At 43.8% G+C, this 8,950-nt stretch overlaps 1 long non-coding RNA gene across 1 annotated transcript; it reads left to right on the top strand.

The window, feature by feature from the left end:
• The first annotated feature begins 547 nt into the window (after positions 1–547).
• On the top strand, positions 548–7,211 carry LOC119871615. Its single transcript, XR_005357557.1, has 3 exons — positions 548–765; positions 5,215–5,434; positions 6,795–7,211. It is a non-coding gene; the product is annotated as an uncharacterized LOC119871615 (long non-coding RNA).
• Positions 7,212–8,950: the final 1,739 nt, after the last annotated feature.

Below are 8,950 nucleotides of genomic sequence, written 5' to 3'. Positions count from 1 at the left end.
GATGCTCTTAGGGTCTCCTCAGAAGAATTGATTCCCACTGAGAGAAGTTCTAATAAATAATTAGAAGCACATCTGTTGACTCTGTGAAACTTCAGCCTGGGCCCCCTGCCAGGCCGTGTGACTGCTGGAGGCCAATAATCCAACCCCCACGTGGTAGTTCCCTTTGTCCATCCTGCCTGGGGTCAGGGGAGGGAGTGGGGAAAGAAGAGAGCCTGGCCCTGTTGCCGGGCAGCCAGTTGGAGGCCACTGACTCTGTCCTTCGATGAAGGCACAGCTGGGAAGGGGCCAGCCAAATGGAAGGCCGTGTCACTCCCCGGACAGACCATCCGTCTCCATTTATTGTCTCCTGTTTTCTGCCGGGGCCATATTGGGGGCTCACCAGCAGCCACAGGCCTCCAAGGGTTTATGTAATAAATAAGACAAGAAGTGGAGTCTGTCAGTCAACAAATATTTATTGCCCTCCTGCGGCCACAGGGCCCTGGGCCATACTCCGAGGAGCCGCTCTGGCTGCACCCATTGTTAATCCTGACAAACACTCAGATGGGGGAGGCCCTCCGAGTCCCCTCCTCCCCCCGCAACAGCACAGCACATCACGTCAGACGCGCTCCTTTCTTGGGCCTCCGTAGGGCTTCAGCTGTGCTGGGCCGGAAGCCTGAAGTGATGGGTCTCGAACATGCGTCTCGGAGCCCGGCGCAGACCCTGCTTTGCCACAGCTACACAAGATGGACACGCTCTCTGCCTCCAACCCAGCCTTTGAGCCAACAGGTATTTGAGATGATATTCCCTGTCTCGGGCATGGTGCCCACGAGCGGCCTCAGAGCACCGCCAGTTTCTCATGAAATCTCAGGCATCAGCAAGGGGAATGTTTTTCCCTGTCAGCGTTTTGCAGGCCCTCAAACGACATCACATAGGCATTCAGAGAAAGCTCTGGGCACTCTCCTCATCACTTCTATATACACTTTTCTTCCTAAGTTGTGGACTTCAGTGCTGCATTGAGGGAAGAAAGGATCGGTCAGCCCTGAGAGCAGAGGAGCGTGCGTCAGCCACTCTCACTGTAGCTGAAAGAGTAAGGCAGGCCTGGTGGGGAGCAGTAGTCTCCCCTTCACCTCCGCCGCTGGGCAGCAGAATGGCTTCTCGTTCTGTAAGTGGTGCACTTTCAAGGCGAAAGAAAATACTATGTGAATAGATAGCCGGATATTCTTGGCTGTTCTGTGTTCTCCCCTGGCCACCCGCAGAAAGCTTGTGGTCCTTGTCCCGCAGCCTGGGTCATAGCAGGATTGTGATACTAGGCAGGAGGTGTGCGGGAGGGGTGTGTGCAGGAGGGAGGTGTACAGGAGGGAGGTGTGCAGGAGGGGGAATGAGGCAGGGGAAGCGTGCAGGAGGCTCTTTGGCAGACATGCGTTTCTGCTTGATTCAGCTCCTCTTGTCCAGTGAGTCAAGACACCGTGTGAGCAGGTTCTTAAAACGCAAAGGCAGATGCCAGGTGTTTTCATGTTCTCTTCCTGTTTCAGCTTCCTATAGTCCCTTTTGACCTGAGGACGGGAATCCTAAGAGCCTTGCCACCCATCCTTGGCACTGGCCACTGGCCAGAATCTTTCACTTTCCCAAGCATGGTGCATATGCCAAGGGCATAAACTGAATAATTCTGTGTGTGTGTGTGTGTGTGTGTGTGTGTGTGTGTGACAGAGAGAGATAGACAGACTCACAAGCATTTCATGCTGCCTGTGTGTCCACCGCAGGCTTGGTGCTTTCACACACGTTACCTCATCTTATCCTCACACAAGCTTGTCAGGTATATATTATTATTCTCATTTTAGTGATGAGGAAACCAAGAATTACAGAGACTTCTAACTTCCTCAAGATCACACAGCAGAGTGGCAGGTAGACGGATGCAATCTGCCAACAGCAAGCATGTACACTTGGAAACCCACCCATTCCCATTTATGCAGTAAAGTATTCTCCTCTTCCCCGACTCAGTGAGCAGCTGGATTTGAAGGTTGCTGCTCAGTGAGCAGCTGGATTTGTGGATTTGAAGATGAGTTTGAAAAGAAAGAAGAACAGCTTTTGCCTTCCAAGAGCTTGGAACCAGGGATGGAAAAATCATGGCAGGTTTCAAGCCCTCATCCCAGTAGCCCAGAGGCAGGAGACGCAGGAGCCGAGCTTCCTTGAAGCAGCCTCTTCCCGTGCTGTTGAGATGCCTCTGGTTTCTTTGGTCCTAGGCGTCTGGAAGGTGCAGTCTCCAGGCCCCGGCTCCTGGGCAGCACAGCTACTCTCTTCACTCGTGTTGCCCTGTTGACTGGCTTTGGCTTCTCTTTCTGCAGGACTTCCTTGTCCTGAGGCGCATCACCACGATTAGCTTCCCTGGGAGGACACTGGCTCTTCTCCCTGGTTTCCAATGAGCAGGAGTCAGCCCTCCAGATGGGAGGCATATGTAGTAGGATAAGAGGGAGCCTCGTGGGTGGGACACAGACCCCATGCTGGACAATTAGGCTTAAAGTGCGACTCCACAGAGGCCCAGTGGCATGACCTTGGGCAGATTACTGAACTCATAAAGTTTCCATGTCCACATCTACAAGATGGGGATTTAGAATCTATTCTGTAAAGTTGTCTTGGGACTAAATGAGAACATACATGTGAAACCTTCAGTAAGTTTCCATCCCTTTGATGTCCAGTGTGTCCCAAATGACATAGACCACCACATCAGTCCCTTAACCATTATATAAGGCAGCCACTCAGGGACACTTCTCATGACCCGTTTTCCTACATGGGCCCTACCATTCTGCCTTGCTTTAGCTCAAAGTCCAGTCGTAAACTTTAAACTAGGAACCACACATTCAGGTACTGATTCCAATGAGCCCTTCCTAGTTTCCTGAGTTTTGGCCAAGCCACAGATCTCACCTGCAGAATTATGACCAGCTCTTCCTAACTCAACTGAGATCATATATGCAGAAATACTTAACTGTAAAAGTGTAATGTCATATGGCCATCATTAGCTCTTAAAGCTATCTCCCGGGCCCAACTCAGAAGTTGGAGAAAGTGGAAAAACTCAAATAAATTATAAATCTCCCCAAAGGGATCACTCAGTGAAGAAATAGGGGGTAGACATCTCACTTGCCCTCAGGAACTTAAAACTTCAATAAGGAAATTAGATTCAAACAGAGGAAAGATTTCTAAGAATGACTGAGAACTGCCTAGGTGGAGACAATGGGCTACTACACACCCTGAGAAGAGGACACTTAGAATCAAAGTGGTCAGCATCTACCTGAAGGAGGCAGCGTTTGATAGAGACCTCGAAGGATGGCACATCAACACCCAGAAGTCTTTACTTCTTTAAACTCTTACTTCTTATGTTCCAATAAATCTCACATTTTTTTACAGGGATGGATTCCATTTTTAAATAAAATCTTATGCCAAAGCCCAAAATAGAAAGCCACAAACTGATGTTTTATGGGCGTAAATTTATGCTACTTCAAATTTATAACATTTATTAATTACAGATTCAATCAACAAGCATCATTAGAAACACTTTAACAAAAAGTTCAGAAATACTAAAAAAAGGAAAAAGTTCAGAAATACTAATAACAGCACTACCAAGTGATTTATTTCTATCGTTTTTAGTTTCAGAATGTTGAGAAAGGTCTGGCTTGCTCAGATAAATAGTTGAGCATGCTAATAATTTTTAAATAATTTACTTTGTGGCTTCAGGATGTTCTTTCATCAAATTCATCTAGATTGGAGGTTAACAGAATTTTTTGTAAAAGCTGAGTAGAAAACATTTTAGGACTTGTAGGCCATATGATCTCTGTTACAATTACTTTATTCTGCTCTGTATCTTAAAAGCAGCTGCAGGCCATGTGTAAATAAATAAGCCTCACTGGATTCCAATAAAACTTTATTTATAGACATTGAAATTTTCTTTTCACATAATTTTCACATGTCACAAAATATTCTTCTTCTTCTTCTTCTTCTTCTTCTTCTTCTTCTTCTTCTTCTTCTTCTTCTCCTTCTCCTTCTCCTTCTCCTTCTCCTTCTCCTTCTCCTTCTTCTTCTTCTTCTTCTTCTTCTTCTTTTTTCCAATCATTTAAAAAAGGAAAAGCCCCTCTCAGCTGATGGGCTGTACAAAATAGGTGGTGAGTTGGATTTGGCCTGCTATTTACTGACCTCTGATATAGACACTCAAGAGAACAATAGAACATTTTCCAAAGCTGAATCACCAATCAAAAAAAGTTCTAACTGATTATTTCAAATCATTAATTAGTAAATATGCAATTTAAAGAAAATCAAAGAATGTTTTTCCATGTTTTACAAAAATATTTTTCTAATATATCCTTGAAACATTTTGAGTGTTAAACCATGTCATTTAAAAAACAAAATCTTAGATACCCCAATACTCCATCTCTGGAAAATATTTAAGTAAAGTTTTAAAACAGTCCAATTTATTTAATTTTGCAGATCGAGTTCAGACTTTTGTTTTCTTGTTGCCAACAATTTCTTTGCAGTTGCAATCATCACAATGTTGGGATTCTCATGGCCTGAATTGAATTTGTTCCGTTTATTAAAAATATCAGCAAAACATGGAAACTAGAACAACCATGTTGTATCTGGCAGTTAGTTGGGTAGAGTTTCTACATCAGTTAAAAAAAAAAAAGGCACATTTAACACATTTATGTATATATATATATAGACACAAAATACATATTTTATGTGTATATGTATATGCATACACACATATACACACATAATATATGTGTGATTTTGTGTCTCATTTAAATATTCAGTATTACATCTTCTCTAGGTACAGACATTAGACTTCATTAAGAAAAGACAAGTTACAAATTACTATTAGTAAAACTGACCATTTCTGTATCATCTTTCAATACCAGTTTGAAAGAAAGATCCTAGCAGAGTGTTTATCTATGCAACTTATTTATCTATGTAGCATATTTTCCCAAATCAAAGGTGCATGAAATGTAAGCTAACACTGTTATCTTGAGCACCACTATGAAAGGAAAAACATTACTGGACAAAGACATTTATCTTATTTCTTATCTCTTATCATTTAATTTTATAATTGTTAGAAGTGTTATTTTTAACCTATTCATATTTTTTAAAAATCACATTTTTTCATAAAACAAAAAATATAAGTGGGATAAAACTGGTGAAGATGTTTATGAAACTTCACAAAGTTAGACTGATCCCTGTGTTTTCCTGCAGTACATCTTCCAAGCTGCCTGGATGTGGATGACTCAGGTCTGAAAAGGATGCTCCCCTCTTGTCCTCAAGACTGAGCAACACTAAGCCTTGTCGTGCACGGGTGAGCAATGACCACCACCACCCAGCAGCAACCTGGACTCTGCAAATGGGGAAGTGCAAGCCCGCTTTACATATCTTCAAATGTAGAAACGACACACACGCAGAGCCAGTAAAACACAAGGTGGCCATTTGGTTTCTCCTCCTGGGACTGCCCAATCGTGGCTACAAATGTCACTGCATGTTTTCTAATTCACTTGATGGTATATTAAAAACCCACCTGAATGGAATGTTTTCTTTGTGGCAGTTGTGAATGTGTTGGGTTTTACATAAGACAAACCTTGCTCACCTGTGTCAACATATTTTGCAAAAATAAGTAAAATGAAGAAACCCAGAACATGGGCTTACCCAGTTGACTGCACAATGCCTCTGATCTCACACTTTGTACCAGGCCATCAGGTCAGGGCAAGGTTTCCTGGATCTATGTGTGGGATCTGTTACCAGATGGTGGCACGAGTCACATTTCCCAAAGCCTGCTCATTATATATATGTCCAAGTGTCCCCAAATAAGGAAAGTTTCCTCTCACATTGTATAGCCTCAATCTCTTATGTGTAATAGAAGTAACTTGTCTTGCACATCTCTATACGTGTATTTTATCTTCTCATTTCATTTGTTTTTATATTTTTTTCAGTAACATTCCATTTGCATTGAAATAAGATGAATGCCATATATTCATGTTTCTCCTTTTTTTTTTTTTATTTTCAAAAGATATCTTAATTTGGCAGGAAGAGCATAAGCATACCAAGAGCATGAGAAGATCTTTGTCACAGTAAGCAATGAGCCCTGACAACAGGTCGTTAGGACATTGCCCTCTGGACCCCGATTCCACCCCTCTGCCTTCCTGTCCTACAGGGTTGTCAGTGTGGGTGGCACTGGGTGAAACATTGATTGGGAGATTACTGTGATGCCATCTTACCTAGCCAGTCTCTTTGCCTATACCATAAAGTTATTTTTAAATTTTTTCTTTTATTTTTTTCTATTTGAGAATGAGAAAGAGAGAGTGTGAGTGAGCAGGGGAAGTAGCAGAGAGAGAGAGAGAGAATCTTTCAAGCAGACTTCCCACTGGGTGTGGAACCCAACAGAGGGCTCAATCTCATGAGATCATGACCCAAGCCGAAACCAAGAGTCAGACACTCAACTGATCAAGCCACCAAGTCGCCCCTAACTTTTCACTTTTAATCAGTAATCAAGTTCTAGTTTTTCCACTATGCCAAAAAAAAAAAAAAGCATTTATAAATGTAGAAGTAAAACAAAAAGTATGCAAAATTCACAATAACCACAAAAACCACAGTCATGCCTTGACAGGACCATATGCCAAGCAGACACATACTACAACAATAATAATAGTTCACAGCAATCACAGTCAATGCTTACTGAGGCCCTACCACAGGCCAGCATGGTTCTAAGTCTTTGCATGAGCTATAGCTCTTTCAGCCCTCCCAACTATGCTATCTGGTCGGCATGATTCCTGTCCATTTTACAGGTGGAGACATGGAGACAAGAGAGGTGAAGCAAGGCTGCACAGGAAGGGATGAAAGCACAAGGACCCATCCAGTGACAGTGGAGCCCAGGGCTTCTGCTGCTCACTGCCTGTCTTGTCTAGTGCTGCAGGCACACTGACTCATGCCCCCATACAGAGTTACAGGCCGCCCCACCACCGGCTCCTGTACAGTGAGCCTCAAACAAGGTGCAGAGGAGGAGGGAGCTTTACTTTGAAGTTGGCACAGAGCTAGTCTGATAAGTATGTACACATTTTGTATATAGTCTGTCTGGGTGCGTGCTACTTTTCATAATTAAAATGCATATTAAGGGGTGCCTGGGTGGCTCAGTGGTTGAGCATCTGCCTTTGGCTCAGGGCATGATCCCGGGGTCCTGGGATCGAGTCCTGAATCACACTTCCTGCAGGGAGACTGCTTCTCCCTCTGCCTATGTCTCTGCCCCTCTGTGTGTGTCTCTCATGAATAAATAAATAAAATCTTTAAAAAAAAAACCCACATATTAAATACATAGATGCATATATACATGTATACCTGTATGTGTATTTATCTGGAGCCATACATTTATATCTAAAGTTTTCTAAAATCAACATTTATAAAATCTGCTTGCTGTATTATTCTTTGTATTTTGCTGTATTATACTTTGTACTCTCTGCTGTACTTTCCTGTCTGGTTGAAGTAGATTTAAAAAATATTTTATAAAAAAGAAAAGAAATGCAAATCAAATGTTTGTAGGACCTCTGAAACTCTTCAAGAGATGAAGTCACCCTTCCCAGGAGCCAGAGATCCAGACTGGAAAAACAAACTGGACTGCCTGGAGGCCCCTTTTCCCTGGGTACCTCCCCACGTCACTTCCTGGTGAGCTTCTTAATCTCAGGCCCCATCTTCTGAAAGGCTCTGCCCGCTGCCCATTTCCTCCTTCCCTCCCGGCCAGCACCTGTTACATACATTCTCAGTGAATAAACCAAGAAAGGTAAGCACAGCTGGTCCCATCTTGGGGGAGCTCCTTTAGGTTCTGACAAGGGTCTCTGATTTCCCTTACCTTGTTCCTGACCATTGAAAATAGCTCAGCCAAGCTTGGTTTCTTCTCTGCTCATGATAAGAGGCCTATGCTGAGGAGTGCTTGCTGGAAGCTTCCAGAGCACAAGATGAGGTGGTGGCCTGCTGCACTGTCTAACAGAGGACCAACTTCCAGCCTGACTCAGCACCAGGCATGTGTGTGAGCCAGTACTCAGGGAGGGGGTGGGCTGACAGGAGGAAAGCAAGACATCAGGACCCAACCAACAAAGGGCAGTGCCTCAGCAGGGCAGTGATAAGGCCAGTGAAGTGCTTAGAAAATATAACAAGGAAGCTTGTCATTTGAGGGACAGTGTCACAGCGGTGAATGCATGGATGCCAAGAGGACATAAGTTATCAAGAACAGGGTTATGAAAATGAATGTGGCCAAATGATTCTCAAGGCACTGGGCGGGGGGTGGGGGGGGCGGGTAGGAACAGGGTGCCTTGTGGGGAGGGGGGGTCAGGGAGAGAGTAGCTTTTTATGCCAGGCTAGGAGTGGTCTTTTCTAGATTGTTCAGACTATAATACCTAATATTTGAAAAGCACAAAGCATTTCCATGATTACTCATTTAATCCTGGCAATGACCCTGTGGGGAGAGTCACTGCCCCCATTTTACAGATGACTGTACTGAGGTATAGAGAAGCCAATATGCCTGATCAAATTCACATAGATAGGATGCAGATAAATCTGGATGGAAGATAAATACTTAAACTCCAAGATAATTAGAGAAACATTGCTTCTCTTCTTGGTCTCAACACTTTATGGGATAGATTCCTTCATACCATCCCTTTCTCCTCTGAAGAGCAAATTCAATTTTGGAGTTGGGTTGGGCACAAGCTTGATTCAACAGAGTGACAAACTGACTCGGTAACCAAGCATATTCTCAAATCAGAGACTCAGCATTAGCTCTGGCTGTCAGACAGCTGGGAATGCCAGCCAGGTCCCGGCTCAGGCCGAGGCTATAATTATGGTAAGTGTGGTGAGTTATGGTTTATGTACTCTGATGAAAGCCAACATATCCCCCACCCCCGGGGAGAATGGCAGGCCAAAGGTAGGTGTGAGCTGAGACATAGTGTTTGTGCCC

The sequence above is a fragment of the Canis lupus genome, chromosome 4 (genome assembly GCF_011100685.1).
Source record: "Canis lupus familiaris isolate Mischka breed German Shepherd chromosome 4, alternate assembly UU_Cfam_GSD_1.0, whole genome shotgun sequence".
Lineage (NCBI taxonomy): Eukaryota > Metazoa > Chordata > Mammalia > Carnivora > Canidae > Canis > Canis lupus.
This window is presented reverse-complemented; position numbering and strand designations above follow the sequence as displayed.